This window comes from Lytechinus pictus, chromosome 10 (assembly GCF_037042905.1).
Source record: "Lytechinus pictus isolate F3 Inbred chromosome 10, Lp3.0, whole genome shotgun sequence".
In the NCBI taxonomy this organism is placed as follows: domain Eukaryota; kingdom Metazoa; phylum Echinodermata; class Echinoidea; order Temnopleuroida; family Toxopneustidae; genus Lytechinus; species Lytechinus pictus.
Window position 1 is genome coordinate 9,680,703 of NC_087254.1, and position 7,999 is coordinate 9,688,701.

General features: G+C 39.5%; 1 protein-coding gene across 2 annotated transcripts in view; it reads right to left on the reverse strand.

Moving 5' to 3' along the window:
- Positions 1-7,988, reverse strand: part of LOC129269077 (alpha-L-fucosidase-like) — a 30,121-nt gene extending 22,133 nt beyond the window's left edge. Inside the window, exon 1 of one of the 2 annotated variants that reach the window (XM_064105292.1) lies at positions 7,867-7,988. The gene's annotated coding sequence lies outside the window, so the exon portion shown is untranslated. The remainder of the gene's footprint in view (positions 1-7,866) is intronic. The other variant, XM_064105293.1, reaches the window with a different exon arrangement.
- Positions 7,989-7,999: the final 11 nt, after the last annotated feature.

The window sequence follows — 7,999 nt, forward strand, 5'->3', positions numbered from 1 at the left end:
TTTTTTCCTAGCTTTAAGACGGTGCATTTATCCGGATGGAATCGTAGCTGCCATTTTTTAGCCCACTCTTCTAAAAGGGAGATATCTTTTTGGAGTTGTTTGACACCAACAACACTATCAGAACGTACATACATCTTTGTATCATCTGCAAACATTACAATATTAGACTTAACAACACTTGGCAGATCATTGACAAAAACCAAAAAGAGGGTCGGACCCAACACACTACCTTGCGGTACGCCGCTCAGTACTTCTCCCCAAGATGACGATTTTCCACCAACAACTACACGCTGCCGTCTTCCCGTTAAAAAAGACATAAGCCATACGTGGAGTTTACCACAGATACCGAAGGATTCCAACTTTAGAAGGAGACGCCGATGAGGCACCGTATCAAACGCTTTCATGAGGTCCATGTATATGGCATCAATTGTACCACCCTCATCCAGTACCTGTGTCCACTCATCAAGCACCTCTAAAAGATTAGTGACAGTTGATCTTCCATCAACAAAGCCATGTTGACACATAGAAATTAAATCATTCTCTACCAAATATACACACAATTTATCACAGATTAACTTCTCCATAATTTTACAAACAATGCTTGTTAGACTCACTGGTCTATAGTTTTTACAATCAGCCTTACTGCCTTTCTTGAATATAGGTGAAATATTAGCAGACTTCCAATCCAATGGTAACAAGCCACAATTCATACTCTTGTTAAACAGTAAGGACAACGGCAGCGCCAATACATCAGCCAATTCTCTCAATGGAAAAGGATGAAGACCATCAGGTCCAGGAGATTTATTAGTCTTCAAATTTGACAACAACTTAAAAACATCGCCTGAAGTTATTTCAACATCACTAAGAGGGGAATCATAATGCATTTCCTGTGAGAGGGGAGGAATATCATGAACATTCTCCTTTGTGAAAACAGACGAAAAAAAGGCCTGCAAAATCTCTGCCTTGTCCTGGTCAGAAGAGGTAACACTTCCGTCTTCCTTTGTAAGATTTGCTACATTTTCGCGAGTTGTTGTCTTTGATTTGACATACGACCAAAAACCTTTTGCATTTCGTTTGACACCTGAAGCAATTGAGCGCTCAAAATCACTAGCAGCTTTCCGACAATACCACCTCGCCTGATTACTTGCCCTCTTATAGCATTCTTCCTGTTTTTTGAGCTCTGAGGGAGTATATTTTCCATAACTTTTCTGACTATGCATGTAGCGCCACTTTCTGAACTGCCTGTGTTTCTCTCGAACAAGATCAAGTGTTTTTCCTTTGACCCATGACTTATTTCGTGTATGTTCTCTATATTTTTTCTTAGGTATGTAGCGATCAAATACATCAAGCAACGTTTTCTTGAAAAAGATCCATGAGTCCTCCATTGACTTTACAGAGAATTCATCAGCCCATTCAATATCAACTAACTTATCATGCATGGCATCATAGTCTCCTTTACCATATACCAGTCGTTCTCGATCATCGAGCCTCGAACGGCCACCAACTTTCAAGTTAAAAATCAGAGTACAATGGTCACTTTTACCAAGACCTGCTGAAGTAACAATACTCGAGATAGCACTCTCATTTAGAGTAAAGACAAGATCTAAAACATTTGAACGCTGACCTTCACGGTGGCGTGTAGGCTTAACCTGGTGCTGAATCAGAAATGCATCTTTACTACAGTCCAAAAACTTATGAGCTGGGTGCTCTTCACCAGATGAACATGACTCCAGCTCCCAGTTAATTTCTGGGTAATTAAAGTCCCCAAATAACAAAACTTCCTGAAATTTGCTTTGTCCTATTTCCTGAAGTAACAAACATAATTTATCATTGATTTCATCACTTGCATTAGGGCTTCTATACACCAGACCAACTAAAAGAGAACCGCCATCTTTCAGTCCCACACAAGCAAACACTGCTTCCTTAAAAGCAAGATGAGAAAAACCTACATATACCTCTGCTTTGAGGTCTTTAGAAATATACAAACAAACACCACGACCAGCGTCATGAAGATTATGAAAAACATCAAAACCATCCAGCTTAACTTCAGCTGGGTCAACACTATAACGCGAATTTTTAGGTTTGACTTCACTTAAACCAATAACATGAGGATGATGCAATGAAATGAAAGTTTCTAACTCGTGTCTCTTATTTAACAATGAATCTACATTAGTATATACACATTTTACTTGACCTACACCTAAGGACGAGCACCTATTAGAGGAAAATCCTCGTTGCTCGCTAGATTTGGAGGAGTCGGCGTGTTTACCCTGACTCTTTCTCTGACAACTTCCTCCTTTTTTTGAAACTGACTTTGATTTTGCACATTACCACGACTAGGACTTTGAGATTGGTTTTGTCGCCTTTGCGCTTCTGAAATGTACATACCTATGTTAACCACTTTGCCTCTTCTCCTTACCCACTGGGCATTCACATCACCTTGTTGGATAGATTCCTCTTTCTTCCTCTGCCATTCTTTGCGCAAGGTATTTTCTTCTTCCCTTTGCATTGGGGTGAGGTCTTTACGGATAACGACTCGCTTTGTATTGTCAAAGTGTTTTAGTTTAGGCGCACATTGTAGGATGGCATCTCTTTGCCCAACAGTGGCCGTGCTAATCCGAACAGGCCTAGGCTTAGCAGCTGCAACCTCACGTCTATATTTTCCAAGTCGTCTACAATCAGTGATGGTGACCGCAGGGGTCTCAATTTGAGCAAGCATTGCATTAACAAGTTCCACATCCTCATTCTTTCTGATATCCACATCAGCACTGTCACTTTCCTGGATATTAAAAATGATAGCATTCATTTTTCTATCCTCCCTCTCTAATATTTCGTTTGACGAATAGTGTATTGGTTTTAACGTGCATAGGTTGTGACTCTCCTATACACGGGACCAACATTTGCGTCCTTTCCGATGGACGGAGTGTTTTCCAACTGCATTCACACCCGCACTGAACACAGCGGTGAGGCACGTTAACACACAATGCTAGCATCAGTTTTTTTGTTAGACGTCTTCCGGCATGCTGCGGGACTCGAACCCACGCACGTTGAGATCTACGATCTTATCCGGAACAGGCGCTCTAACCGACTGAGCTACACTGCCTACAATGCTCGCGTTCGTATCGTGACGCTCATCAAGTTCTATCGATGCGCTGCCGATCGACGGCTCTACTCACGGTAAACCTCGCGCACGGGTACCTTGAGAACTAGCCGTCGACGATCACCCACAATTCACCACACCTCATCATTCGATCGAAGGAGTTGACGAGATTGAAATTCGGCAAATCAGGCCCATATTTCCGTTAGAAAATACATCAATTGTTAATACAAAACTATGTTATCTGATATTTTAAGCATATTCTGTCATTTTTAGAGATAATTAGGTAAAAGTTGGATTTTTCGCCTTGTTTTTGCAATCTTGTTCTATGTATTGCTCTGTGAAATTGAATTGCGGAAGTCTTACGGTACGAATTTGTTTTAGAACGCAGTAATATGCTCGTCCGGAATCATAATAGTGTCCGGTATTGCGTAGACAGGAATAACCGTCGTTTCTGGGGATTTATTCAACAATTTCTGACATTTTACTGTAATCCCCATTAACCGACGGTAGGGTATACGTGTGGGCTCGCATGTTTTCTCATTCCCACCCTTTTGTCAATTCACAGTCCAAAGTTTGATGTAATTTTACACATCGAATTTACAATCTAAGGATGTATAGCCATCAAACTTTTAAACCATGATATTTAGTGAAGACAATATTTTAAACGATATAGATTAAAAGGCATGAAAAATTATACTTTACCGATGTTTAATTGGGTTGAACACGATCAAAATAGTCAATATGGCAGCCAAACTGTGAAATATTTACAAACGAACGGAGAGGGCGTCAACAATCACGAATGTGATATCGATATTGCTTTCGATATTATACGATCTGCTCCTTATGCGAGCGAAACCGCTACGATCACAAGTAGCAGACGACAATCAAACGATCACTTTAGTTCAAGCAGCATAAACGAAAGGCCTGCATGATGGATGCTGTAGCCAAGGGGATATTCGGGGAACACTTCACTCTCAAGCCTGACCAGCGGGAAGCGCTACAGTGTTTGGAGGACGGGAGAGACCTGTGGGTCCAGCTCCCCACTGGACATGGAAAGTCGGCGATTTTCACCGTCTTTCCGATATGGAAATCAAAGGTTATTAATTTTTTAATAGGCCTACTTTATTATAAAATATTGGGAAAATGATAACTACCGTAGTATTAACTTTGACATTCAAAATGCAGCTTTCATCGTTTAGACCCAGATCTAGGTTTGTGGATCACTTAAATTCAAGCAGTATAAACATATGGCCTATTTATACTACATAATCGTTTCAATTGAATATCAAATGGCACTAAAACACTTATATGATGCTATATCTGCATACTAGTCTAACACTGAACATAAAATGAGTGAAAAAATGATTTTAACAGAAAATATTTTTATAGGTTAGAAGTTCCCATAGACCACTACTCCAACTGACCAGACATACAGTCCCAGTTAAATCAAATACACAATTTATTACGTTTATTTACACCTTATTCTTTCTATTCTTCTTTCATTTTACACTATTTATTTTGTGTTGGGCTATTCTGATGACTGGCCACATTGAATGCATTTGTTTATTTCAATGTTTTTAAATCTTTTCTATGTGAACACTGACTGAAATTAAGTATAACGTCGATTATTGCAATCCACACAGTCAAGTCCTGGATCTTCTCGTATAGGCCTATACGTTCAAATCGCTGTACAGAGTTGCTATGATTGTCGTCTCAGGGGGATATGAGTCAATTTTGAAAAGACATTTCCAACATCTTTATACCTATCATATTTAAATGTCTGATTAAGAAACCTTCAAACACCCCCCCCCCCCAAAAAAAAAAGGGGGAACAAACTCTAAGAAATGATGTTAAAATTCTGCAATAGCTATCTATTCAAAGTGTTATTTGAGGGCTCCAATTATAGGCTTTATCATCGAACCATTCAAATTTGAAGGAAAGGGGAGTGTCTCCTTTGCGTCGCTATTATCACCACAATAGAGGCTATACTGCTTGTTTAAGACGACTCGTAATATTAGATCCATATTGACCTTTATACTCTCATGTAGGACCTTTAGGTCTAACTATTCTAAAAACGCAAAACTTTAAAGACAATCAGACCAATTAATGCTACACAGAGTGAACGCCAATTCAGATCCACCCAATCGGCTGGCAAGAAAAAAAAGGAGAGAAAGAGAAAGGAAGAAAGAAAGTGGGGTTAAAGAAGAATTATTGTCGACCTATGTTATAATGATAATAATAATGGATGTGTAATGCGCCAAATCCACTCGGCAGGGTGCCCGAGGCGCAGTGAAAGAAAGAAAAACACAGAGAGAAAAATACAAAGTATGTTATAATATATGAAATTATATTACGTGTATTTTTATTTCAGAACTATTTATGAAACATAATTTGCTTAAATGTTAGTCCCTACTGGTGCTTGCGTTGTCTGTTTGATGAGATAAATAATCCTGTTTAAGGAGATTAAATGGTTCTAAATCATCCCGTTTCCAAGTCCATAAATATACACCAAATATATTTCCTTGTATTCGGATTTTTCAAAATTATTGTATGTAGTGACATTGATTTTTTTTAATGACTACTACATTTGCCGCATTTAAGGTCTAAATATAAAACATTTCCAGTCCGTGCTTACGTTGACATTAGTGCATTGGCCATACAGTGGCGTACCGTGTGTCACGGCATGGGGGGACCAGCAAAAAAAAATGAGTATACTAATAGAGGCATTTTAAGGGCAGTGCCATTAAACGGATATGTATATTACTGATAAAAAATAATGCGAGCGCCAAGCGCGAGCTGAAAATCTTTGATATTCAGACCTAAAAAGGGACACAAGCATTTTTTTGTAATTATGATACGTGCCCGTCTCGCTAAACAATGCAAAACTGCTGAAATGTTTGTATTTATTGACCCCAAACAGGGACATTTTAAGGACAATAGGCCTATTTTAGGAATCCATATCCATGTACATATCTCAAAAGCTACGTTTCTCTTCCCTTCTCCCTCTTTTTCTCCTTTTCCCGTTTTTTAAATATTTTTGCCAGCCGAGGGGGGGGGGGGGGTGCCCCCATGTCCCCCGTAGTCACTCCACTGATTGGTGAGATATGTCTACTCTTCATGACACGAGCGTAAATCCAGAGGGGGGTGGGGGTATGCATCCCCTCCCCCCACACTTTTCAACACAGAAAAAAAATATTCTTTAATTATCAAATGGTCAATAACTTTTAGTATGTGGATTTATCTTTAAATGCAGTCAAGGTGCTTAAATTGGCCAAGTTTTTCCATTTTAAAGATGAAAAATTTCTCACTCGGCCGCTCTGCCCCGCGCTTAATCTAATTTGGCCTTGACAATCACTACGTTTAGCTTATTGCAGAGGTTAATTTATATCCACTGCGTAATGGGAATATGTTTATAATAATTCAATTTTTTAATATAAGATTCCAATGACTTTTAAATATGATGATAACTATGGACCTTAAACGAATCAAACATCCTTTAAATATACACTTTCGTGAATATGGGGGAGGGGCTGTCATAACTTGGAATCTCTGTGGAAGCGCAGGAATTTTTCACCAAAATATAGGCTCAGTCTTCTTCGTTTCTTCCGAAGAAATGGCGAAGCATAGCTGGTCACTTTCACTTTCCTCCCCAGGTAAACATTGATTCTACTAATTTTCTTTAATTTGGATTTATTTTCAATTACATTTGAATTGCTTTCAGATAATTTTGAAATTATTCTGCAACATCTGTCGCAAATGAATTTTTTTGATTTTTGATCTGGTGTCACTTTAATTCCCAATGATTCGACAGCGTCAGCAGTGGTGTAATCACGGTGATCCAATTTTGCATTCAAAGATCTTCTTTTATTAGGATGATTATTCAAATTACGGTCACAATTACAACACCAGTAGTCAGCCATAATTACTAAAATGAATTAATGAATCAAATAAAATTACCACCAGCAATCAGCACACCTAACGTTATACATGGCAATATACGAATAAAATAATACGATACGATACACTACACTACACGAAGATAAACGATACTAGTTATAATCGCGATAAATCGAGACATGAAAAAGTTAATAACGATAATGACGTCATTCAAGATGGCAACTTGCAAGAAAAACCGTCAGGTCAGGTGAAAATGTCTTAGATGACAGATTTCTCAATCATCCAGAGGATTTTTTTCAATAACTCCGGCCCAAGGTATGCAATTAGCTTAAGTTATCTATATTACACTGATAATGGAAACCATGAAAATGTCAATTTTGCCTAAAAAAAGTTTTAAATCGCGATCTATAAAACGCTAGTTCACTATACGTTGGCTGTAGGTAGGGGCCCCCTCCGCTTCAGTCTATGTATGGTGAGTGAGCCAACGCAGTTCAGCGGAACAACCAAAATACAGAGACTGAAGCTTTTGGTCTAGTATTGCGGTAATACAATACGTGACTATACTAATAATCAATAATAAGCGGATCGCGAGTTACGCCTCATCCCATCCGGCCAGGCAGCGCATCGCATGGTATGGTAGGACCTCAGGCTCGGCCCGGTGCGAAAAGTGGATGGCGCAGGGCGACGCTAGCCAGGACTCGCAGGAGGCTCCTGCCTAGGCGATGCGGGGGCGGCGCGGCGCCGTCCGGTTTCCCGACCGGTTTGTCTTTTGCATGCCCATTTATGGCAAAAGCACAGTACAAATCCACATAGATCTACTCATAAATACACTTTAACCGTAATTTCCTTTATCAATGGTGATCACTCACACAACATGCGTCCTCTATCTCACCAAAGGCAAAGAGCAGCTCTTGATTTTTAATTCTCAGTCGACAGTCTCAGGCGCAGGCTCAGCGGATGGGAGTTTGGCAGGTCACATGATAACTGTTATGGCACGTGACA